Source organism: Musa acuminata, chromosome BXJ3-5, assembly GCF_036884655.1.
Source record: "Musa acuminata AAA Group cultivar baxijiao chromosome BXJ3-5, Cavendish_Baxijiao_AAA, whole genome shotgun sequence".
In the NCBI taxonomy this organism is placed as follows: Eukaryota; Viridiplantae; Streptophyta; class Magnoliopsida; order Zingiberales; family Musaceae; genus Musa; species Musa acuminata.
Genome location: NC_088353.1, coordinates 19749321 through 19776934, shown reverse-complemented (window position 1 = coordinate 19776934; position 27614 = coordinate 19749321).

Below are 27614 nucleotides of genomic sequence, written 5' to 3'. Positions count from 1 at the left end.
TCTGGGGACTACGGCGTAGTGGCCTAGTACTTCCGTAGTCGATGAGTCGAGTGAATTATTACAGAGATAATAATTCACTGAGTTAGAAGGAGTTCTGACAGGTATGACTCACGGCCAGCTCGATATTGGGCCTAGAGGGTCACACACATATGGTAGGCATTGCGATGAGTAGAGGTTCGGATATGAGATATCCGACGGAGCCCTTGTCTTATTGGATGCAGATCCAATACCCACTAGGGAAAGGACCCATTAGGGTTTTGACACGGGATCTCTATAAATAGGAGGGATTCACAGCCTCATAGGCTAGAGTCTTTGCTTGCCCTTCCTATTCTCCTCTCCCTCTCCACCTCAGAGTAGGCCTGGAGTTTTGAGGAGCGTCGTCGCAACCCTGCTGTGTGGATCACCGCTAGAGAGGAGGACGCTTGACCTCCTTCACCCTCTCCTAAGGATCTACAAGGAAACAGGGATATACGATCTCCCTAGGTAACACAATCTCTATATGCAGTTTTGTGTTTTTACGGATTTTGCGTACCAATCTTCGCACGACGATGAACATCTTTTGGGAATCGGGGATTTTTGTTTTCTTGTTCTTCCGCTGCGCATATGATGTCGCCCCCTATGATTTCCCAACATCAGCGATATAAGATATCCAAGAGCCTCTTCCGCGCTAGGATGATTGAGGGGACACTGGTTCAAAACCATATCCTAAAGATGATTGAGTGGATAGAGAAACTCACACGTCTAGGAATGGTCCTAGTGGATAACTTGTGTGTGGACATTATGCTTCAGTCCATACTAGATTTCTTTTCATAGTTCATAATGAATTTTAATATGAACAAGCTTGAGGTGACTCTCCCAGAGCTCCTCAATATGTTGAGGGAGGTAGAGAGTACTATTAAGAAAGAGAAGCCAGTTCTCTATACTGGTGAGACCAGAAAGAAAAGGAAAGCAGAAAGGTCCCTTAAGAAGGGAAAGAGCAAGGGCAGACCAGGTAAAGCAAAGGTTGCTAAGAAAGACCCAACAAAAGGCAAAGGCCAGTGCTTCCACTATGGCAAAGATGGGCACTAGAAGAGGAACTGCAAAGAGTACCTTACAGAAAGGGCGAAACAAAAGCTTGATGAAGCTTCAGGTACATTCATGAATGTAAATGTGTCCAAGAGGAAACGAGATGAGATGAACAGTGCATACCTGTGGCATTGTAGGCTAGGTCACATCCATGAAAGAAGGATTCGAAAGTTGCTAAATGATCGATATCTAGATCCATTCGACTATGTGCCATATGCAACTTATGAGCCTTGCCTTCGTGGAAAACTGACCAACTCTCCATTTAGTGGAACTAGAGAGAGAGCCATTGAGCTATTGGAACTCATACATAGTGATGTATGTGGACCCATGTCAACTCATGCCATTGGTGGTTACTCCTACTTTATTACCTTTACTGATGATTTCTCAAGGTATGGATATGTGTACTTAATAAAATACAAGAACGAGGCCTTTGAGAAATTTAAAGAGTATAAGAATGAGGTGGAGAACCATACTAGAAAGAGTATCAAAACTCTTCGATCAGATCGAGAAGGTGAGTACTTAAGTACAGAGTTTACTCAGTTCCTCAAGGTGCTAGTCATAAGTGCCCAGCAAGCCAATCACGTGAGTGATGGCACGTGTGACTTGATACAGAATCTTTTTGCTTATTATATTTTGGCGTATATCACTTTATAACTATTGCATAAATGCATATATATTGTGATGTCCTTGGATTTGTGCAATGGGAATCGGATCGTGATGAGATCACGATAATGAGATCGATTCACCTTTAAACACATATCCTAAATAATCCCGGTCATAGGTTACTCGAGAGGGACATCGTGATAACCGGATAGACTGGTGTGCTGTATACCCGTCCATATGATGGATGCAGCTGGTCTCATAGCTGCTCGTGTAGGGACACTAGGGATACAGTACAGGTGCTCATTGGAGAATGAGTTCACTGATTGATCCGCTTACGGAATGCTGGATGGTTGATGATGCCTTATTGTCAGACAACGATTCCGTAGTCCTAGTGGTGTATCTGGTTCTTAGACTTGAGACACCAAGGATGTCCTGTATGAGTGCTCCACTCTTTGATACCAGACTTATAGGTTTGGCTGTTCCCAGATCTAGTACAGCTGGTCATTGGGAGTGATAGTCGACCTTACGAGGGCTATTGAGTGTCAATAGAGGATCATCCACTCTCGGCGTCATGAGAGGAATATCCTATGTGTTCTTGCTCAGACAAATCCCTGGCCAGGGTCATTCGGGTTGAGAGAGAAAGAGTTCTCCGGGAGAATCCGATTAGAGCGAGACTCGAGTAGAAACCGTATGGGTCTGACAGCACCATGCTCGATATACGGTCTCTGGGATATTAGATGGATGAGGGACTATAGGTACATGGTAACTGAGGACAGACAGGTCCAATGGATTGGATTCCCCTGTATCGTCTGGGGACTACGGCGTAGTGGCCTAGTACTTCCGTAGTCGATGAGTCGAGTGAATTATTACAGAGATAATAATTCACTGAGTTAGAAGGAGTTCTGACAGGTATGACTCACGGCCAGCTCGATATTGGGCCTAGAGGGTCACACACATATGGTAGGCATTGCGATGAGTAGAGGTTCGGATATGAGATATCCGACGGAGCCCTTGTCTTATTGGATGCAGATCCAATACCCACTAGGGAAAGGACCCATTAGGGTTTTGACACGGGATCTCTATAAATAGGAGGGATTCACAGCCTCATAGGCTAGAGTCTTTGCTTGCCCTTCCTATTCTCCTCTCCCTCTCCACCTCAGAGTAGGCCTGGAGTTTTGAGGAGCGTCGTCGCAACCCTACTGTGTGGATCACCGCTAGAGAGGAGGACGCTTGACCTCCTTCACCCTCTCCTAAGGATCTGCAAGGAAACAGGGATATACGATCTCCCTAGGTAACACAATCTCTATACGCAGTTTTGTGATTATGCGGATTTTGCGCACCAATCTTCGCACGACGATGAACATCTTTTTGGGAATCGGGGATTTTTGTTTTCTTGTTCTTCCGCTGCGCATATGATGTCGCCCCCCCTATGATTTCCCAACACAAGGACCATGGGATATTATCCCAATGGACACCTCCTTATACCCCTCAGCTCAATGGTGCCTCTGAAAAGAGAAATCGTACGCTATTAGACATGGTACGGTCCATGATGAGTTTCGTTGACCTACCCATCTCATTCTGGGGATATGCCCTAGAAACCGCAGCTTACCTTCTGAACAAGGTTCCAACTAAGTTAGTAGTGTCTACATCATATGAGATATGGAAAGGGAAGAAACCTGATCTTAAGGTTGTTAAGATTTGGGGCTGCCCTGTCCACGTTAAAAAATACAACCCCGATAAGTTAGAATCAAGGACAAAGCGATGCAAATTTGTGGGATACCCCAAGGAAAATTGTGGGTATTATTTCTATCATCTCGAGGACCAAAAGGTCTTTGTAGCTAAGAGAGCAGTGTTCCTTGAGAAGGAACACATTCTTGGCAGAGATAGTGGGAGAATGATAGAGTTGAGCGAGGTTGGAGAACCAAGCTCAAGCACCACTCTACAGCCCGAGTCTGTTTAGGTACCTAATACACAAGTTTCAACTTTACGTAGGTCTGATAGAGTATCCCATCCTCCTGAGAGATATGTGGGACATATTAGAGGAGAGGATGTTGAGGATATTGATCCTCAGATCTACGAAAAGGCTATCATGAGTATAGACTCTAGGAAGTGGCAAGAAACCATGAATTCTAAGATGGATTCTATGTACTCCAACAAGGTTTGGAACCTAGTTGATATGTCCGAAGGTATTGTACCCATCGGTTATAAGTGGATCTTTAAGAAAAAGATCGGAGTAGATAGAAAGGTAGAGACCTATAAAGCAAGGCTAGTGGCTAAGGGGTATCGTCAAAGGCAAGGTGTTGACTACGACGAAATATTCTCACCCATAGTAATGCTAAAATCCATCAGAATTCTATTGGCTATTGCTGCACACTATGATTATGAGATCTGACAGATGGATGTGAAAACCGCATTCCTTAATGGGAACCTCGAGGAGGAGGTGTATATGATGCAACCTGAGGGATTCATGTCCAAGAACTGCCCAGATAAGGTGTGTAGGTTGTTTAGATCTATTTATGGACTAAAACAAGCTTCCCGAAGTTGGAACATAAGATTTGATGAGGCAATCAGATCTTATGACTTCATTAAGAACGAAGTGAGCCTTGTGTGTACAGGAAGGTAAGTGGGACGCTATCACCTTTTTGGTGTTATATGTGGATGACATCCTGATAATTGGGAATAACGTAGGAATGCTATCCATAATAAATGCTTGGTTATCTAGACACTTCTCCATGAAGGACTTAGGGGAAGCATCCTATATATTGGGGATTAGAATCTATAGAGTTAGATCCAAGAGGATGCTTGGCTTGTCCCAGTCCAAGTACATAGAAACTATTGTCAAAAGGTTTGGCATGGAAAATTCCAAGAGAGGTCTCATACCGATGAGACATGGGATATCGCTTTCTACGAGTATGTCCCCAAAGACTCTAGAAGAAAAGGCGAACATGGATATGATACCTTATGCCTCAACAATAGGGTCTATCATGTATGCCATGCTATGTACTAGGCCTGATATAGTGCATGCTCTAAGTGTCATGAGCAGGTATCAGGCGGATCCAGGCTTGGAGTACTAGAAAACAGTAAAGTGTTTCCTTAAGTACTTGAGAAGGACTAAGGATCTTTTACTAGTATATGGAGGTAATAGCCTTAAGGTTGAAGGCTACATGGACTCAAGTTTTCAGTCTGATGTCGATGATAGCAAGTCGAATTCAGGGTATGTGTACACCTTAAATGAAGGAGCAGTGTGCTGGAATAGTTCCAAGCAAGATACTATTACTGACTCGACCATAGAGGCGGAGTACATTGCTGCATCAGATGCAACAAAGGAGGGAGTCTGGGTGAAGAAGTTTATCATAGATTTGGGAGTCGTGCCGAGTAGCGAGGAGCCGATCTCCTTATATTACGACAACAACGGGGCAATTGCTTAAGTGAAGGAACCTAGGTCTCATCAGAAATCTAAGCATGTTCTGAGGAGGTTCTACCTTATCAAAGAGATCATAACCCGAGGAGATGTAGTAGTGGAAAGAGTTCCATCCAAAGATAACACTGCAGATCCACTAACAAAGCTATTGTCTCAGATTGTCTTTGAGCGTCACATGGGTCTAATGGGGATCAAACACATATGTGATTGGTTTTAGGTCAAGTAGGAGATTGCTAGTTATAGGTGCTAGCCAATCACGTGAGTGATGGCACGTGTGACTTGATATAGAATCATTTTGCTTGTTATATTTTGGCATATATCACTTTATAACTATTGCATATATGCATATATATATTGTGATGTCTTTGGATTTGTGCAAGGGGAATTGGATCGTGATGAGATCACGATAATGAGATCGATTCACATTTAAACACAGATCCTAAATAATCCCGGTCATAGGTTACTCGAGAGGGACATCGTGATAACCGGACAGACTGGTGTGCTGTATACCCGTCTAAATGATGGATGCAGTTGGTCTCATAGCTGCTCATGTAGGGACACTAGGGATACGGTACAGGTGCTCATTGGAGAAGGAATTCACTGATTGATCCGCTTATGAAATGCTGGATGATTGATGATGCCTTATTGTCAGACAACGATTTCGTAGTTCTAGTGGTGTATCTGGTCCTTAGACTTGAGACACCAAGGATGTCCTGTATGAGTGCTCCACTCTTTGATACTAGACTTATAGATTTGGCTATCCCAGATCTAGTACAGTTGGTCATTGGGAGTGGTAGTCGACCTTACGAGGGCTATTGAGTGTCAATAGAGGATCATCCACTCTCGGTGTCTTGAGAGGAATATCCCATGTGTTCTTGCTCAGACAAATCCCTGGCCAGGGTCATTCGGGTTGAGAGAGAAAAAGTTCTCCGGGAGAATCCGATTAGAGCGAGACTCGAGTAGAAACCGTATGGGTCTGACAGCACAATGCTCGATATACGGTCTTTGGGATATTAGATGAATGAGAGACTATAGATACACGGTAACTGAGGACAGACAGGTCCAATGGATTGGATTCCCCTATATCGTCTGGGGACTACGGCGTAGTGGCCTGGTACGTCCGTAGTCGATGAGTCAAGTGAATTATTACAGAGATAATAATTCACTGAGTTAGAAGGAGTTCTGATAGGTATGACTCACGGCCAGCTCGATTTTGGGCCTAGAGGGTCACACACATATGGTAGGCATTGCGATGAGTAGAGGTTCGGATATGAGATATCCGACGGAGCCCTTGTCTTATTTGATATCCAATACGCCCCTGAATTATTGGATCCCATGGACGAGATCTAATAAGAGCCCATGAGAGATTATTGGATAGAGATCCACTAATCTAAATGGCTTAGGTTATTGTATGCAGATCCAATACCCACTAGGCGAGGATCCACTAATCTAAAATCTCCACCTTAGAGCAGGCTTGGAGTTTTGAGGAGCATCGTTGCTGCCTTGCTGTGTGGATCACCGCTAGAGAGGAGGACGCTTGACCTCCTTCACCCTCTCCTAAAGATCTGTAAGGAAATAGGGATATATGATCTCCCTAGGTAACACAATCTACTTTATCCGCAGTTTTAAGTTTCGCAGATTTTACGCACCAATCTTCGCACGATGATGAATATCTCTTTAGGAATCGGGGATTTTGTTTTCTTGTTCTTTCGCTGTACATGTGATGTCGCCCCCAAGATTTTCCAACAGTATTAACAAAAGGCTTCGAGCCATGAGTTCTAGCATCGAGCTAAGAAGAGCAAATATTGTGCCAAGGAAATCAGGGTTGCGGAGGTTAACTGGCCGATTGGGCAATAGGCCACAAGAGAGGATGAAGCATCGAAGAATCGGACGAAGCATTGATGAACCAATGACATGCCAGGACAACATTTGGTTAGCTTAGTAATAGTTGTCTAGATTGAAGTAGGTTTTAACTATGCAGGATTAACTATGATAGCAAGGCATAAAGCAAAATGAAGTCTCGAAATCAAGGATGCGATTTCGTTGGGAGTTCGAGAGTTCGTCGGAAGTCCGGACGTTCATCGGAAGTTCTGCCGGAATTGATCGAGAAGTCTAGGAGCTTGCTAAAGAAGCTCATTGGAACTCACCAAGAAGATCGTTGTAAAGTCTAGGAGCTTGCCGAGAGTCCGCTGGAACATTGCCGAGAGATCGTCGGAAGTTTGCCGGAAGATCATCGAAAGCTTGCCGGAAGAAACCTAGACTTACAGACTTGTTTAGCTTAGTAAATATCTTAAATTTCGTAGTTAGCACATAATTGGGATTGGAATTGGGCCAACCCAATTAGGGACCAATTGGGCTCATATATGGATTATGGTGGGCCCAATGAATGGCCCAAATTGTGACCCAATAGGTGGCACCATCATGGCACAGTCTCCGAGATTGTGTCAGGTAATGGTATCGCCAGTTTGGACGGTAGTACTGCCCAATGTCAATGTCAGGCAGTGGTACTGCCAATCTTGATGATGGTACTACCTAGACACAGTCTCTATGAGACTATCAAGTGGTGGTACCGCCCTGTGTCAAGCTGTAGGCGGTGGTATCGCCCAACACAGGCGATGGTACTACCCGTACCCGGGAAACCTGAGATGAGACATTTTTAGGCTCCAAGTTTGAATCAACTTGAGGCCTATAAATACCCCTCTCATCCTTGGTTAACACACACAAGCATAGATAATTTAAAAAGGGAAAAACACTATAGTAATCTTTTGTAAGAATCCTCCTCTTCTAGTCTAAGTGTTAGCTCTGTTTAGAGAGGAGTGAGTGCTTATAAAGGTTATCTTCTCCTAAACCTATGAAAAGGAGAAGAGGGGTGTAAAAGGATAGATAATCATCACCTTTGAAAGAAGATCGTTAATAGATGCCGGTGGCCTCGATGGAAGAGGAATTGGGAGTCGATGTAGGTCACGACGACCGAACCACTATAAACTTTGTTTGCATTTCTTTTGAGCAATTTACTTTAACTACAAACTTACTTACTTGCTATACTCTTCCGTATACTTTCAATTTAAGCATCTTTATAAAATGGGTTTAATTAAAATGAATTTTTACAAACCGACGTGATTTTATCCGTTACACTAATTCACCCCCACCCCCCCACCCCCCCTCTTAATGTTGACTTATTCCTAACAATTGGTATCAGAGCCTCGTTATTTCTCATTTGGTTTAACACCCAAGAGAAATGACTCTTTTTGAATTTCAAGAGAGCTTTTCTATCATTCGTCCTCCCATGTTCAATGGGACTGACTACATTTATTGAAAAACTCGGATGAGGGTTTTCTTACTTTTCTTGGATTTAAATTTATAAAATATTATTGAAAATGACTTTCAAAAGTCTTCTACTCCAAAAAACAAATGGAATGATTTGGAGAAGAAAACTTTTTCATTAAATGCTAGAGCTATGAATGCTCTATTTTGTGCCTTAGACAAAAATGAATTCAATCAGGTTTCTACTTGCGACACGGCTTTCGATATTTGACACACTCTTGAAATCACACACGAAGGCACTAGTAGAGTTAAAGATTTGAAGATTAATATTTTGATGCATGATTTTAAGTTATTTCGAATGGAACCAAGCGAGACTATTGGAGACATGTACACCCGTTTTACGGATGATGTTAATAGTCTAAAAGCTCTTGGTAAAAGTTTTTTGAACCTTGAACTTGTGAACAAAATTTTACGATCTCTTTCTAAAACTTAGGACTCTAAAGTAACGGCCATTCAAGAGTCCAAGGATTTAAATAACTTTTCTCTTGAAGAACTTATCGGGTCACTAATGACCTATGAGATGACTTACAATTCTCATAAAGAGCTTAAGAACTACCTTCCAAAGAAAAGGAAGGATTTTACACTTAGAACATTATAAGACCACTCGAGCAAAAGCTCAAGTAATGATGAACTTGAACTTCTCACAATAAAGATTAAAAAAATTTTAAAACAAGAATCAAAGAACAAAAATAAACTTAAAAAGAATGTAACTACTTGCTATGAATGCAAAAAGAAGGAAGTACCTTAGGATGAATCGAGCTCATCTGATGACGAGGAGCAAACCAATGAAGATGAAACGACGAACTTCGCTTTGATGACTCTCGACAATGAGATAAACAACTCAAACGAAACCCCCATAGTTTATTTTAAAATTAATTGATGCATTTAATATATATATTTTTAAATTAGTTAGTAATAAAAACATAAAAAAAATTATAAAAAATATAGCATGCTTCTTTTTCTAGTGATTTTGAAAAATAAAAAATTAAAGCATGACAATTTCATGATAAGTTAGATTGACTTAATTGAAAATGATCAATTTGTAAATTGAAGTTATGATGATTCAAATTTATAAATCATTTTACTTTATGAGAAAGTAATTTTCAAAATGATTTTGAATGCTTTATGATTAATGAAATCATACTTGATGTTTTAATGACATAATAATGTAAGATGTAATGAAAATATTAAAGTTTTGATATCATGCTTGATGATTTTATACTATGCATGAGATTTTGAAATTATGCATGATGATTTTTTTTATACATGGCTTATTGATCTTTGTCGCAATGAAAGTTACTTTTTCAATTTTAAACAAGATTGTCATGCCCCCGCCTCCCCCACGCCCCCCCCCCCCCCAAATCGATAATATTAAAATTCAATAATACATTCCAATTCCATAATCCAAACATATATTTGAGGATAATGAGAAAACATTCACAGTCATTCACATCCATAATTCCCCAATCCATAAGACCTGTGCAGTTTATAATCATACATCATATCACTTAATGATTCATAAAATCCAAAGCCTACTCAACTAAACCATAACCATATCATAAATCCATAGTTGTGGGAATACATACAATCACAAAAAACTAATGTTTACCACGTGTTCATATCATTATACAAATTTACTTGACACTCCAAAATCTTAAACATGAGAGGTTCTTTAAACTTTTACAAAACTCATAAGTTCATATTTATCATCAATATTCCATTAAACACTAAGTATACTTATATAACAAAGATATATCATTCACTAAAGGTTCACCTAAAGTTTTCTAGCTTTCCACTATCGTAGCTTAATTTAAACAATCTAACGAGCAACAAGCTATCCTAAAAAATTTATATAGCAACAGGGTGAGCACATAGAGATCAGCAAGTAACTAACATATCAATAGCGAAAAAGAACAGTTTCAAAGCAAATAAGGTACCAAATACAAGGCAGGGATACAACAATTCATAGATAGCCGGTCAACGAATGTAGAATTATAATGTCATTTCATTCGAAGAATGTTTTGTTCATAACAAGGGAGTAAAGAATAATTTGAGCAAATCATTGACATAATGAAACATTTTGGAATATATCAATGGCGGATGAAATGCTTCAGAATATATCAATGGCATATGAAGCTTTTCGGAGTATATCAATGGCATAGGAAGGATTTCGGAGCATATCAATGGCACAGAAAGGATTTCGGAGCATGTCAATGACATATAAAATATTACAGAGTATATCATTGGCATATGAAGCATTTCAGAGCATATCAAGAATGTATGAAATGTTTTGGAGCATATCAATTACAAATGAAACATTTCGGAATATATCAATGACGGATGAAATACTTCGGAACATGTCAATAGTATATGAAGAATTTTGGAGCATATCATTGGTGGATGAAATATTTCAAAACATATCAATGATGGATGATATGCTTCGGAACATATCAATGACATATAAAGCATTTTGGATTATATTAAGGATAAATATGAAACAGAAGATCAAACGTCGCATTTGACGTTGCACACATTTCATTCTTACTCAAAGCATATATATAAGCACATAACCAAAGCTCTGGATATCATATCAAGTAGATAAAAGGTGATGTGGGATCCCAAACATAATATGGTCCATCCATTTTTGAATGACCACCAAACATAATCTAAAGCATCGCGGGCTCTAAGCAGATACCCTTTACCATTTCTAGCAAAGGTCCAGATAATCTCTTTACCATTTTTGGCAAAGGTCCAAATTGTTGAATCTCGTATTTTGATGATGAAACCACTTGATATATGTTTATGATTTAATCTGTGTTATGAGTGACGCAGGATGCTTCGATCAGGATGAGACAATTAAAGTAGGAAAATCATGTTATGCTGGAGAAACATGTTAGAAGATTGGACGTCGGGCCGGTGGATCGGTCAACGTATCGATAGAAGGCTTCGGGCCGTGGACTCGGGCATCGGGCCAAGAAGAGCAGGTATTGTGCCAAGGATATCGGAGTTGCGGAGTCAACTGGCCGATTGGGCAATAGGCTGTAGGAGAGGATGATGCGCCGAAGAATCAGACGAAGCGTCGAGGGACCAATGACATTCCGGACAACTTGGTTAATTGCTTAGGATTAAGTGTCTCGATCGAAGTTTTGTTTTAAGTGTGCAGGATTAACTACTATGAAAGTTAGACATGCACCAGGAGTTGCGCCGGAGTGATGACAATGATCACGTTGGGAGTTCGAGAGCTCGACGGCAGTTCGGACAGTCGTCGGAGGTTCTGCGGGAACAAATCCGAGAACAATGATGAACTCGCCAGTTCGGACAGTCGTCGGCAGTTCGGACAGTCGTCGGAACTCGCCAAGTGTATCGTCGCAAGTCCAGGAGTTTGCCGGAAGTCCGCAGGAGCATCACTGAGGGTTCATCGGATGATCGACGGAAGTTCACCGGAAGCTCGCCGGAAGAAGCGATTGAAGCACCGGAGCAAGCTGTAGTAAATGTCTAAGGAATAATCATAGTTAGCACATTGATTAAGTTGGAAATGGGAGGTGATCCCATTAACTTAATCTTGGGGCAATTGGGCCCTTGAAAAACCCAAATCGGGCCGAATGGATCAACCTATTCGGACCCTGATTTCTGCTAGGCGATTGAACCGCCCAAGCCAGGAGGTTGCACCGCCTGGGCTAGGTCTCCGAGCGAGACTGGGAGGTGCAATCGCCCCAGCCAGGCGGTGGCACCGCTTGGGGCTCAGTCTCCGAGCGAGACTGGGCGGTGCAACCTCCCCTAACAGGAGGTGGCACCGCCTGAGCTCAGTCTTCGAGCTCTGCCAGGCGGTGCAACCGCCTCAGTCAGGAGGTGCAACCGCCTGAGCTTAGTCTTCGAGCTCTGGCAGGAGGTGCAACCGCCCCTGACAGGAGGTGGCACTGCCTAGAGGCTCAGTCTTCGAGCTCTGCTAGGCGGTGCAACCGCTCCAGTCAGGAGGTGCAACCGCCTGATCCCGGAATTCCGGGAATTGACAGTTTTGAGTTCCAAATTTGAATTGGGTTGGGGCCTATAAATACCCCACCCATTCAGCACTGAAAGAGTACAGACATACACCGAAATTTTGATCTTTTTCTGTGATTCTTAGAGCTCAAAATTGTTGTAAAGGCCTAAAGTTCTTCTCCCTCTTTTCTTCCAATTTCTGAGTTGTAAAGAGAGGAGAGAAAATTCCGTAAGGGTTGTCTCCTAAGCCTGTCAAAAGGAGTGAAACTGTAAAAGGGTGGTTGGCCTTCGCCTATTGAAGGAAGGCCTCTAGTTGACGTCGGTGACCTCGTCGGTGGAGGAAGCCAAATGTGGAGTAGGTCAAGATTGACCGAACCACTCTAAATCTCGGTTTGCATTTACTTTGAGCATTTTATCTTTACTACAAACCTCCTAAATAGCTACTGCCTTCTGCGCTTTTACGAACGAGTTTCTAAGTTCAGAGCTTTCCGAATCTACGTTTTGACGTAAATCAGCTTTTTCATACGATCATTACATTTCAGTTTACGTTTACGTTTTGATTTCAATCATAACTGCAAACTGCCTTCTGCGCATTTATAAAACGTATCTCAAAGTTCAGTATCTTCAAAATCGGCATTTAGACATAAACCAGTTTTATCGTACGAATGTCGCATTTCAGTTTGCGCTTGCATTCTGATTTTCATCATAAACTGCAAATTGCATTCGTAGATTTACTTTAACGTCATCTCGCTTAATCTTAAGTTAAAGTAATCTTAGAATCGACTTTTACATCGAAATTGTTTTTATCAAACGAACGCAGCTTGCGATTTTAATAGTAAAAGATTTCCACTGCACTAATTCACCCCCCCCCTCTTAGTGCTCTTGATCCTAACAATTGGTATCAGAGCCCGGTATTTCTCATTTTAGATTTACACCAGAGTGAAATGGCTCTTCAAGAGGGCTTATCGGTTGTTCGTCCACCGTTGTTTAACGGATTGGACTACACTTATTGGAAAACTCGAATGAGTGTTTTCTTGATTTCTCTGAATCTGGATTTATGGAATATCATTGAAAACAGTTTTCAACTTCCCTCTAAACCGATGAACGAATGGTCAGATTTGGAGAAGTATTTTTCTTTAAACGCAAAGGCTATGAATGCCTTATTTTGCGCTTTGGACAAAAATGAGTTCAATCGGATTTCTTCGTGCGAAACGACTTTTGACATTTGGCGAATACTTGAAATCACGCACGAGGGAACTAGTAGAGTCAAAGACTCGAAAGTTAACATTTTATTGCATGATTTTGAGCTTTTTCAAATGTAACCAAGCGAGACTATAGGCGACATGTACACCCGATTCATAGATGTCGTCAATAGTTTAAGAGCTCTTGGAAAATATTTTTTGGATTTTGAACTCGTAAACAAGATTTTGCATTCTCTCTCTAAGAAGTGGGATTCAAAAGTAACTGCAATACAAGAAGCTAAAAACCTAAACAACTTACCACTTGAAGAACTAATTGGTTCGTTGATGACATATGAAATGGTGCACAATGCACATGATGAACATGATGAACAAAATCACCTTCCAAAGAACAGGAAGGATTTGGAACTCCGGACAAATGAATACCACTTGAGCGATGACTCAAGTGATGAGGACAATGATGAACTTGAACTTCGAACACTAAATCTTAATAAGTTTATTAAACAAAAATCTAAAATAGATAATGAACTTGAACGAAGGAAGAGGCCAAAGAAGAGGAAGGCAACCAAGGATGAATCAAGAACTTCCAAAGGTGAAACAGCGAATTGGGCTTTGACGGGCTTCGACTACAAGGTAAGTAACTCAACTCTCTTGAATTATTTCGAAATTACATGATGCTCTTCATAATGCATTTTATTTTTTAATATAGAATTAATTTTCTTGAAAATTACATGTTTAAAAAAAAATGATGAAAATGCAAAATTTATGATCATGCTAGTAGTTTTGAAAATAATCATGAAAAATACATATTTTATGATAAACAAACAAAATGATTTTAATTGAAAATATGAAATCATGCTTGATGATATAATGATGTTTTGATACCATGATTTTATTCTATGCATGAGATTTTAAAAATCGTGTTTATTGGTTTTATAATTATGGATGATGAATCTTGCGATTTTCGATCTTCACGGTCATGAAAGTGCCTTATTGATCCTTGTCATAATAAAACTTGCACCTTCGATTTTAAAACATGCTACATGTTTGGCATAGATGAAATAAAATCATATGAATTAAAACAACTAAAAAGAGAAAAGTATTTTTTTCTTGAAAATTTATTTTTCTCTACCTTATTGACTTTTTCACTAAGAGATTAATTAAATTACCTATGCTATGTTGAATCTCTTGAAAGTAATATTGAGATTTTGATGATTTGAATTTAATGAGTTTTATCGAAATCATGATCTTAATTTCTCATGATTTATAACTTGAAATCATTTATGAATCAAGATCACCTACTTTGTGATTCTTATTGAAATTTATTGAAATGAATCGTGATTTCTTGGAATTATAACTTGAGAATTCCTTTTATAAATCAAAATAACTTACTATGATTCTTTCTTTTTACTATTTGAGTTATCTAAAAAGAATCATAATATGTCTCTTAATATTCATATTTTGTCCTCATGATTGTATTTGAAAATCAATAGCATACCCTTATCCGAATGCATGAAAGTGTTAATTTTATTTTCGGATTCTCTTAACTATTGGTATCCTAACAATTGGATTTTCGAATTATCCTCTTCCAGACTTAATAAGAACATGTCATATCAAGTTTAATCCATAACATTGATTTTTGACATATGGAATCAACTAGCAAATACATCTCTCATACACTTATCATGTGAACAATATTTTTGTTTTGAGAAATGGATTTGATGAAATGATTCCTTCTTATAAATTCCTTCTTGAAAAAGGAAGTCATTTTTACGTACAAGGATTTGATTCACATACATATCTTGATACTTGTAAAAATGAAGCGTGCTTGAATATCTTATCGATTTTAACTTCATTCGAGTAAGCTCAGAAATAGCTTTCCTCCTTCATGCAAAAAGAAAATAACAAATAAAATGGAAGAAGTTTTCAAAGCTATCTCCATGTCATTTTTTCCTTGAGATGTTTGAATATTTGGTATCTTATCACTCTTTGTTGAAAAATGACATGAACCTGCTCATGGCATCACACTTATATTTAAAATTTGCTTATATCGTTCTCCTTTTTGTTGACGACCAAGGGGGAGAAATATATAAATTGATGCTATGATTGCCATATTTGCTCTATGCCATGGTTGCATTATAGTAATATATCAAGAACTAGCATCGCAACTTTACTTATTGATATCATGCCATATGATGAAATGCTACAATTGATAAACACTTGAAATGGTTGCGTTACGATATCAAAAGCTAACATTGCAAAGGAAGCAAAAAATTGCTAGCTTGCAACTTTCATATTTCAAGAAGCAAGAGTTGCCTTCTTGAACATCTCTAAATTGCTAGCTTGCAAGTTCTAAAATGTTGTAACATTGCTAGCTTGCATGTTCTAAAAGTGCTATCTTGTATGCTGTAAAACTTGCATATATAAAACTTGATAGCTTGAATATTCTAAGCATGATGTAACATTTGCTAAATTTTCTAGCTTCAAAACTGCATGATGATAAAACTTGATATTATGTTTTTCATCCAATAAGTTAAACCAATATCACAAACACTTGATCGTGGTACTTCTCCTTTTTGTTGATGACAACGGGGGAGAAGTATGTTGATGACATGACATGTTATACATAAGTTCATGATGATGTGTTGCAAGTATTCATGATGAATATTGCAATTACTTGAATTTAGTTTGAATTCAAGATTCTATCAATATGGCAAATTGATAGGGGGAGTTTGTTTAAACTCCGGGAGTTAAGGTTAACTCCGTTATCAAGTAGTTGTCATCATGAAAAAGGGGGAGATTGTTGAATCTCGTATTTTGATGATGAAACCACTTGATATATATTTATGATTTAATCTGCGTTTTGAGTGACGTAGGATGCTTCGATCAGGATGAGACAATTCAAGCAAGAAAATCATGTTGTGCCGGAGGAACATGTCAGAAGATTGGACGTCGGTCCGGTGGATCGGTCGATGTATCGACAAAAGGCTTCGGGCCGTGGACTCGGGCATCGGGCCAAGAAGAGCAGGTATTGTGCCAAGGATATCAGAGTTGCGGAGTCAACTGGCCGATTGGGCAATAGGCTGTAGGAGAGGACGATGTGCCGAAGAATGAGACGAAGCGTCGAGGGACCAATGACATTCCGGACAACTTGGTTAATTGCTTAGGATTGATTGTCTCGATCGAAGTTTTATTTTAAGTGTGCAGGATTAACTACGATGAAAGTTAGACATGCAGCAGGAGTTGCACCGAAGTCATGACAATGATCACGTTGGGAGTTCGAGAGCTCGACGGAAGTTCGGACAGTCCTTGGAGGTTCTACGGGAACAAATCCGAGAAGTCCATAAGCTTGCCAAAGAAGCTCGTCGGAACTCGCCAAGTGTATCGTCGCAAGTCCAGGAGTTTGCCGAAAGTCCACAGGAGCATCACCGAGGGTTCATCGGATGATCGACGGAAGTTCGCCGGAAGCTCGCCGGAAGAAGCGATTGACGCACCGGAGCAAGCTGCAGTAAATGTCTAAGGAATAATTGTAGTTAGCACATTGATTAAGTTGGAAATGGGAGGTGATCCCATTAACTTAATCTTGGGGCAATTGGGCCCCTGAAAAACCCAAATCGGGCCGAATGAATCAACCCATTCGGACCCTGATTTCTGCCAGCCGGTTGAACCGCCCAAGGCAGGAGGTTGCATCGCCTGGGCTCAGTCTCCAAGCGAGACTTGGAGGTGCAACCACTCTAGCCAGGCGGTGGCACCGCATGGGGCTCAGTCTCCGAGCGAGACCGGGCGGTGCAACCTCCCTTGATAGGAGGTGGCACCGCTTGAGCTCAGTCTTCGAGCTCTGCCAGGCGATGCAACCGCCTCAGTCAGGAGGTGCAACCGCTTGAGCCCAGTCTTCGAGCTCTGGCAAGAGGTGCAACCGCCCCTGACAGAAGGTAGCACCGCCCAAAGGCTCAGTCTTCCAGCTCTACCAAGCGGTGCAACCGCTCTAGTCAGGAGGTGCAACCGCCTGATCCCGGAATTTCGGGAATTGATAGTTTTGAGCTCAAAATTTGAACTGGATTGGGGCCTATAAATACCCCATCCATTCAGCACTGAAAGAGTACAGACATACACCGAAATCTTGATCTTTTTCTGTGATTCTTAGAGCTCAAAATTGTTGTAAAGGCCAAAAGTTCTTCTCCCTCTTTTCTTCCAATTTCTGAGTTGTAAAGAGAGGAGAGAAAATTTTGTAAGGGTTGTCTCCTAAGCCCATCAAAAGGAGTGAAACTGTAAAAGGGTGGTTGGCCTTCGCCTATTGAAGGAAGGCCTCTAGACGTCGGTGACCTCGTCGGTGGAGGAAGCCAAAAGTGGAGTAGGTCAAGATTGACCGAACCACTCTAAATCTCGGTTTGCATTTACTTTGAGCATTTTATCTTTACTGCAAACCTCCTAAATAGCTACTGCCTTCTGCGCTTTTACGAATGAGTTTCTAAGTTCAGAGCTTTCCGAATATGCGTTTAGACGTAAATCGGCTTTTTCGTACGATCATTATATTTCAGTTTACGTTTACGTTTTGATTTCAATCATAACTGCAAACTGCCTTCTGCGCATTTATAAAACATATCTCAAAGTTCAGTATCTTCAAAATCGGCATTTAGACGTAAACCGGTTTTATCGTACGAACGTCGTATTTCAGTTTGCGCTTGCATTCTGATTTTCATCATAAATTGTAAATTGCCTTCATAGATTTACTTTAACGTCATCTCACTTAATCTTAAGTTAATGTAATCTTAGAATCGGCTTTTACATCGAAATCATTTTTATCAAACGAACGTAGCTTTCGATTTTAATAGTAAAAGATTTCCGCTGCACTAATTCACCCCCCCCTCTTAGTGTTCTTGATCCTAACACAAATAATCTTTTTACAATTTTTATCAAAGGTTCAAATAATCCCATAAACACTAGAGTACAAAAGGGTATTGTGAAAAATAAATTAGGACATATTGGAAATACATGCGGAACAACGGAATATATGTGCCTACACGCAACATTGCGATACAAACATGAACTTTACATAATAGATTCAAGTATACAAATAATTGAAAGACAAAAGTATATAGGGTTTCAAAATAATAATGTGAAGCTCAACTAAAGTATAGAATTTGGCTGAAATCATTTTTCAAAGAGATGAAATAAGAATAGGTGAAATTGACCAAAGCTCAATTCTGATAGAATTTGAGAGGCACATTTCATGAATTGTTTGGATAACCAATTATACACCAGATTGTACAAAATATGATAATTCAAAAATTAATCTAAATTTATATAAATCAAGTTTTGTATGAATTGGAGATTCCAACATTGAATGATCAACAGTTTAGTAACCAAGATCATAGAACATTATGTCCATTTAGTAGAATCCATATAGTTGATTTGAACAGATGATTCAATAGTCAGTTATACTCCAAATCATTCAAATCAGTACAAAAAGATATTTGAGTCTATATTCTGATAAATTAAGTTTTGCATAAATCAGAGTTCATAACAGAGAGTTATAAGCAAGAGAGTACTAAAAGGTCAAAATCAATAGTCTTTGTTTTACATATTTTATAGAGTTAGTTTAAATAATAGTTTGGATAGGTAAATAGACTCCAAATTTATTAGTCTTAATATCAAAAGAAAGAGCTATGAGTCTAGTTTTGGATATATTTGATTTCGACTGAATCCAAAATCAGTGCAGAACATTATGGCTAGAACAATATAGAAAGGTCAAATCATCGAAAAATTTCAGATTTGCAGTTTTGTTCCCAAACGAAAGAAATATTATATATGAAGCTAAAGTCTTCAAAACCTTTCAAGATTAAGAAGAAATCAGAGATCAAGAGTTATGTAAGAAGGGGTTAGAACACTTGCCTTAGAAAAGTTTGATTCACAAATGTGAGGAATTGATGTAAAACCTCAAGCTAAGCAAAGTTTCTTCTCCTTCTTCTACTTCAATTCCTCTTCCTTTCTCCCCTCAAATCCATATTGGCTGCAGCTCCACAGTTTTCCTCCTTTAATTTCTTCTCTAATATGTTAGATTTAGCTAATATAAGGATTACAAGGTGACAAGCATGCATGAAAGAGGCTTAGGTGTCATCCTTAGAATAAACATAGGTGGCACTATTAGGTTAGCTAGTGACACATGTCAACCACTTTTTTTTTAAAAACCTAATATGAATCTTTCGTAAATCATATCACATTTCTAATATTTACATTTAGGTCCCTATATTACAAATAGACCCTTATAAAATTTTTAAAATTGAGGGATGTTACAAAGATGGATGGTTTTCATATGAAAAACTTGAGCATACTTATATAAAATCAATCACATAAAATGAAACACATAAAAAGGAAAATATATTATCATTGGAATTGAAATGATGAATCAAATCTCTTGTTTGAAGAAGTCTTATGTTTAATGTGTTATACTTTTTGGTCTTGATGGTTTTTATGATGAAATTTATTTTTCGATCCTAAACGTTGATGCATATTTTTATTTGGCATAAAAAGACAAAAACATGCTTATTGAATCTTGGATTTTGATGATGAAATCAATTAAGAGTGTTTATGATTTAATCTATATTTTGAGTGACATAGGAAGCTTCGATCAGGGAGAGACAATAAAAGAAAGAAGAATCATGTTGCGTCGAAGAAAAACATGTCAGAAGATTGGATGTTGAGCCAAAGAATTGGGCAATGTATCGACAGAAGGTTTCAAACCATGAGTTCATACATCGGGCCAAGAAGAGCAAAAATTGCACTAAGGAAATCAGAGTTGGGGAGGTCAACTGGCCGAATGGACAATAGGCCGCAAGAGAGGACGATGCGTCGAAGAATCAGATGAAGCATCGATGAACCAATGACATGTCGGACAACATGATTCAAGCTTTATAATAATTGTCTAGATTGAAATAGGTTTTATTTGTGTAGGATTAACTACAATAGTAAGGCATAAAGAAAAATGAAGTCTCGGAGTCAAGAACACGATTTTGTTGGGAGTTTGAGAGTTCGTCAGAAGTCCGAACGTTCATCGGAAGTTCTATCGAAATTGACCGGAAGTCCAGGAGCTTGCCAAAGAAGCTCATTGGAACTTGCCAAGAAGATCATCATGAAGTCTAAGAGCTTGTCAGGAGTGTGTTAAAACATTACCGAGATATCATCAAAAGTTTGCTGGAAGATCGTCGAAAGCTCGTCGGAAGAAACCTAGACTAACTGGACTAGATTTGCTCAGTGTATGCCTTAAATTTCCTAGTTAGAATTTGGCTAGCCTAATTAGGGGATAGATGGCCTATGTATAGACTGTGTTGGGCCCAATGAAAGGCCCAAACAATGACCCAACAGGTGACACCATTGTGGTAGTCTCCGAGACTGTGTCAGGCGGTGGTATCGCCCAGACACAGTCTCCCAAGCGATGGTACCGCCAGAACACAGGAAACCCAGGATGAGACATTTTTAGGCTCCAAGTTTGAATCAACTTGAGACCTATAAATACCCCTCTCATCCCTGGTTCACACAAGCACAAAGAGCTTAAAAGTGGGAAAACATTGTTGTAATCACTTGAGAGATCCCCTCCTCTAGTCTAAGTTTAGAATTTTATTTAGGAGTGATTGCTTGTAAAAAGTTATCTCCTAAACCTGTGAAAATGAGAAGAGGGGTATAAAAGGGTAGTTAGTCTTTGCCCATTGAAGGAAGACCGTTAGTGGATGTCGGTGGCCTTGATGGAAGAGGAATCGGGAGTGGATGTAGGTCACGATGACCGAACCACTATAAACTCGGTTTGTATTTCTTTTTAGCAATTTACATTAACTGCAAACTTCCTTACTTTCTATACTCTTCCATATGCTTTCAAGTTAAATACATTTCTGAGATCGATTTAATTGTAACGTGTTTTAGAATCGACATAATTTTATCTACTGCACTAATTCACCCCCCCTCTTAGTACCGACTCATTCCTAACAGTTGGTATCAGAGCCTCGTTCTTTATCATTTGGTTTAACATCTAAAGAGAAATGACTCTTTTCGGCTTTCAAGAGGGTAACTCTCTCATTCGTCCTCCCATGTTCAATGGGATAGACTATACTTATTGGAAAACTTGAATGAGAGTTTTCTTGCTTTCATTGAATCTCGATTTATGGCATATAGTCGAATTTTGTTTTCAAAGGTCTTCTCTTCTAATGAACAATTGGAATAAGTTGGAGAAGAAGACTTTCTCTTTAAATGCAAAGGCTATGAATGCCTTATTTTGCGCCTTAGACAAAAATGAATTCAATCAGGTTTCTACTTACGAAACGACTTTCGATATTTGGCATATTCTTGAAACCACACACGAAGGCACTAATAGAGTAAAATTTTCGAAGATTAATCTTTTGATGCATGATTTCGAGTTGTTTCGAATGAAGCCAAGCGAAACTATTGTTGACATGTACATCCGCTTTTGTCAATAATTTAAAGCTCTTGGCAAATATTTTTCAAATTTTGAACTTTTAAATAAGATATTAAGATCCCTTCCAAAGAGTTAGGATCCGAAAGTAACTACAATACAAGAGGCAAAAGATCTTAATAATTTTCTACTTGAAGAACTTTTTGGATCATTGATGTCATATAAAATGCCGCACAATGCACATGATGAACAATACGAATATGAGAACAACCTTCCAAAGAATAGGAAGGGTTTGACACTTCGAACACTAGAATACCACTTGAGTCATAACTCAAGTTATGATGATGTTGATGTTGAACTTCTCACTATAAAATTTAAAAAAATTATGAAACAAGAATTAAAGAATAAAAATAAACTTACAAAGAAGAAATTTTCAAAGAAGAAGAATGTGACTTGGGACAAATCGAGTACCTCCGAAGACGAGAAGCAAACCGATGAAAACGAAGTAGCGAACTTCGCTTTGGTGATTCCCGACAATGAGGTAAACAACTGAAACGAAACTCCTTTACTTTATTTTGAAATTACTTGATGTTTTTTCATGAGTTATTTTTAATTTAGTTAGTAAAAAATAAAAAACTAAAAAATGTAAAAAATTATATCATGCTTCTTTTTATTTTAAAATGATTATGAAAATTGCATGCTTTATGATAAGGGAACAAAATGTTAAGTTTAAATATAATACTTATACACCTAATAAGATTAATTTTATATATGCAATAATATATATCTTGATGTTTTCCATATTGCTTTTTGATTATAAATTGTTAGGATCAGAGCGGCACAAAACGGTAACAACTCACATTCAAGGAACACACCAATTTAAAGTGGTTTGGTCAAAATGACCTACATCCACTTGCGAAGCCTACTTCAATGAGGCTCCCAACTTCCACTAGTAAATCACTTTGAAGGGGAAGGACAAATGCCCCTCTTACAACCTTTTATAAGTGGTTCACACTCTTACAAATTTTCAAAGAGAAAGAGGGAGGTGAATACTCAAGCTATTGAAAACAAAAACTTGCTAAAGACTTTGCTAAGACTTTTATCTCAATCTCTTGCTTCTCAAAGGTTGTCATCTCAGCTGAGAATTGAGGGGTATTTATAGGTCCCAAGAGGATTTAAATTTGGGCTCCAAATTTTGAATTATCTTGGGTTTCCGAGGCTGGCGGTGCCACCGCCTGTCAGTGTCTGACACTGACAGTGTACTGGCGGTGCCACCGCCGGACCTCTCCGGTGCTGGGCGGTGCCACCGCTCAGTTCTCGGGTTCTAGGCGGTGCCACGGCCTAATCTGGCAGTGCCACCGCCTACACTATTTCAGCTCACTGGTTTGGCTCAAAACTTGGCCCAAACAAGTCCGAACTCAGGCCCAATTGGCCCCTACTTGGGTTATAGGATTAAAACCTAATCCTAACTCTAATTAATATGCTAACTATGAATTTAAAGACATTTCCTAAGCTATTACAAAGTCCGCAAGTCAAGACTTCTTCCGGCGAGCTTCCGGCAAACTTCCGACGGTCTTCCGATAAACTTTCGGAAACCATTCTACGGACTCCCGGCGAGCTCCTAGACTTCACGATTTGATCTTGGCGAGTTCCGAAGAGCTTCTTTGGAAAGCTATGATCTTTCTCGGTGAGCTCCGTGAACTTCCAACGAACCTTCTGGTGAGCTTCCGAAAAACCCTTCGGTAAGCTCCCTACTCATTCTCAGCTAGTTCCGGTAGCATTCCCGACGAACCTTCGGACTTCCGTAGAACTCTCGAACTTGCAATGAATCCTTCACGCTTGACTCCGACACTTTGTTTCACTTTGTCTTCATCGTTATCGTAGTTAATCCTGCACACACAAGCCAAAACTCTACTCCGATCTAGACAATTATTACAACGTGAATTGACATTCTATTGCCTGGCACGTTATTGGTTGGCACTTCGTCCAATTCTTCAGCGCATCGTCCTCTCTTATGGCTTGTTGCCCAATCGGCGATTGACCTTCGCAACCCCGATATCCTTGGCACAATTTCGTTCTCCTTGGCCCGATGCCCGACATCTGAAGCCTTCTATCGTCCAATATCCTAACATGATCTCCTCCAGCGCAACGTCAATTCCTTCTGCGTCAATTGTCTAATCCTGATTGAGTAGACCTATATCACTCAAAATGTAGTTAAACATCTAAACACAATCAATTAGTTTCATCATCAAAATTTGAGATTCAACAATCTCCCCCTTTTGATGATGATAACTAATTGATGAATACTAGAGTTAACCTTAACTCCCCGGAGTTTAACCAAACTCCCCCTATCAATATGCCATTGATAGAACACTTGGATTATCCCAAATCCAAGCAACATTCATCACATGTTATGAAAAACATTTAAACCATAATACAAATATATATAAAATATTCAATTCAATGCATGAAGTCATCAATATACTTCTCCCCCTATGTCATCAACAAAAGGAGAAGTAGCTCTAGCTATTTTAAAAGATATTCAAGTTTTTGTAACATGAAGCTAGATTTTCATCACAACATATAAGCACAAAAGCATAGTAAGATTTTTAAGTTCAATCATGGCAATTCAACACTTGCTTCTTGTGCAAGATTGCACTTTGCTTTTTTTTGCATGTTCTAACTAACAAAAGCTTTCTCCCCTTTGTTTTTGTCGAAAAGAAGGGAAGAGTACAAGCTAGCCAACATTTGCCTTGAGCTAGCAATCTTTCTCCTCCTATGTCATTGCCGAAAAGAAGGAGAGGAACCAATGATTTAGACTTTTACATAAATTATGAATTTGCATCAATCAATATTTCAATCATCACATGATATATACAAGACAAAAATACAAAGAAATCATGTCATGAAAGACATCAATTGTTAAACATGATATGATAATAGTCTAAAAAATTTCAATTTGCGATACATGTGATACATTGCGATACTAAAAAATTTAATGCGATGTTTTTAAGGATATCAACCTATTTTTGATACAAAGCATGGCAAGAGCAATTATATTGCAAGTTTTCTAAGTTTTGCATTTTTTGCTTCTTTCGAGATAGCATTTCTTTGCTTCTCTACAAGCTAAACAACTTTTACGATATGCAAGTTTTACTACATACTAGCTAGCAAATTAAAGATGTTCAAGAAAGCAAGCTCTTTCTTCTCTTTTGAGAAGTGTCATTTTTGCTTCCTTAGCAAAATAACAAACTAGCAAGGGACCATGTTTTACATGAGGCAATCAAACAATTTGGCAAGTATTACATTTGTATCTTTTCTTTAGATGTGCAAGAAAGTAAGTAAGTTTTTGCATTTTTTTGACTTGTGCAAGGTAGCTAATTTCTCTTTGAGATGACCCTTTACATCAATTCAAGATAGCATATTAGCAACTCTTTCTCTCCCTTTGTCATTGGCAAAACGAAAGGAAGATTCAAGTCATGAATATCAAAATAATAATTTTATCATGAATATTTCATCATTGTGTGCATCATTATTACATGCATAATACCAAATCATCATATATATTTTCAAAACATATAAACTCATCATTATATGCATGATTCCAAATCATCATTCATATCATTTCAATCATTGTTTCAATCACCACTATAACTCATCATGCACAAAATGTAAAATCATCTAACATGATACAAACATTTATTTTCAAAATATTTATCACTATTTTCATGTATGATAATAAAGTATTCATGATACCGAACATTAAGTGAAAAATGATTCATTTTATCAAATCTCTTCTTTTTATAAATAACAAAAATTGTAGGTGTACAAAGAAGAGATTGTGATTAAAAAAAATCTCAAGTAGTAAATCCAAGAAGTCAAGATCATAATTCGAATACAAACTCATTCAAATTCAAATCGTCAAATTCATCAAAATCTCAACATTACTTTCAAGAGATTCAAAATGGTATACATAGATATATCATAAAGCAAATTAATTTTCAATCATCACATAAGGCATTTAAAGAATTTTTAAAACATAGGAGAATGATTAATTTAAGCATGCAATGTTTCAATCAAATTCAAGTCATGAATACCAATACTTTCATATTGTGAGTATCAATTCATGAATACCAAAAGATATTATTTGTGATTCCAATTTTGCAAGATCAAGATTATGATTTAGATAAAACTCATTCAAATCAAATCGTTAACTTGAAATTCATAATCAAGTCATCAAAATCAATTTTGAGATTTACAAAATATCATGAAATCATTAATCTCGATCAGATGGGAAAAGTATTTTTTAAGTTATTCTTTTTCATCTGAGCATGCCTTAGTCATTATATGCCAAATCAAGATAAGCATGAAAGTTCAAGACGTAAAGGAAAAATCTTATAAAACAACTCATCAAGCAAGATTTTAAACATATATTTTCAAGCCATATAAAGAGTAAGTCAAGGATTCAATTATCTCATGTCATGAATTCCAATAAGCATCTCAAATTATCAACATCACATTAAAAAGATATTTCAAAAAGATATATCGATAAGTGATTCATTTGTATCATTTCATTCATTTGGAAGATTCTCCTCTTTGGTAAATAAATATAGGAGAACAAAATGAATTAAGGAAGATATAACATGATTGAAGCATTGAACATGATTCATATTTAAAATGTGTCTCATGTCATAAGTATGAATCAAACATTTGTGAAATCCGAAATCATCCTCAAAGTCACATTCAATAAATTCATATATGACAAGCATAGATTTATTGAAAAGTCGATAAGATAGAGGATCGCATTTCGTTTTTATAAATTTTTATTCATATGATTTGCTTCTTATAAACATGCCTTTACCTTTAATAAAATAAGTGTCAACGTTTAAGACGAAAAGGTAAATTTCGTAAATCAAATCATCAAGCATGATTCCATGATAACATCCTTTTAATATCTTGATATTCATCATCAAGTATGATTTCAAAAAGTATGTTTAAGAGAAATCATTAAGACCAAATGCATGATACACTCATTTATTTTTTAAAATATTCATCATGTTTATTTTCATGAGATTCATAAGATTATTAAAATAAATTCCTTAATCTCGATAGGATAGAAAATTCATTTCCATTTCATACAATTGATTTCATGTGAGGGTATTCAAGTCTTTTGTGATTTCGCATGTATCATCATTTAAAATCAAAACATAAGTTTCGTCATGAAGCCATCAAGACCAAACACATCATGATATCACATCTATTATCAAAAGACTATCAGGAAATTCATACATAGATGTACATGCACTATGTCATCTTAATATGTCATGAGAATGTCATCTTAATTCGTCATAAAAGTGATTAGACCAAAAACATGTTAATCTAAAATGAGAGTTTCAAATCAACATTTACTTCAAAAACTTATACATGACATAAAATCATCAAGATACACATGCATGGATTAATCCTAAGCATTATCACATATCATATAATTATCATCCCTAATGTTGCATACATCATTCAACATTTCAAAACATAACATAAACCTTAACAATATACTTTTCATGATCAAATTTTTAATTTTTCAAAGATGCTAAAAGGAAAAACATGATATAATTTTTGAAAA